The sequence below is a fragment of the Hipposideros armiger genome, unplaced genomic scaffold (genome assembly GCF_001890085.2).
Source record: "Hipposideros armiger isolate ML-2016 unplaced genomic scaffold, ASM189008v1 scaffold_469, whole genome shotgun sequence".
In the NCBI taxonomy this organism is placed as follows: Eukaryota; Metazoa; Chordata; class Mammalia; order Chiroptera; family Hipposideridae; genus Hipposideros; species Hipposideros armiger.
The window spans coordinates 411,657-412,310 of NW_017731819.1; positions in this window are offsets into that span (position 1 = coordinate 411,657).

The following is a 654-nucleotide window of genomic DNA, read 5'->3' on the forward strand; positions in this document are numbered from 1 at the left end:
TTGGGCATGATTATTATTTAAATGTCTACCACAGTGCTGAGCACATGGTATGCTAGCTCCAGTGCTTCCTAGCAGCGGGATCCCTGCTTGGTGAGCCTCAGGGTCTCATCAGTAGCTCCTGCTAGGTTCCATGTTGCCCAGTGGAGTGGGTGCTCAGTAAATGGTTGCTGAATAAATGAAGAAATCCAAAAAAACGGAAACAATACCTAGTAACACAACAGGTGAGATGATTAAACAGAGTTTTTAAAAAACTACGTAAGATCAATGTAAATGCTAATAAATGATCTTAGGAAAAGTATCTAGCACTCGGAAGAGAGACAACGTTAGTCCTTTCCCTTCTATCCTTTTTAATCCATCCCCTCTTTTTTTGTATTTTAAATCTCTCCCTTTTTATTGGCTCCTTTTAGATTACAAACATACTCCAGTCCCCTAACCTAACAAAACCTTCCTCTGGTCTTGCTGTCGCCCTCAAATTCTTGTCACTTCAATTCTTTGTTTTCATCAACTATACTTCTTCTCAACCCAAAACACTTTTCGATGAACAAGCTGTATCTTTTATTTTAAGAAAAAAAAAGTCCCAGTTTATTACTCCTCTTAAAAAAGCAAATATCATTTACATAATGGTTTAAGAAGGTCTATATAGAGGTATTTCAT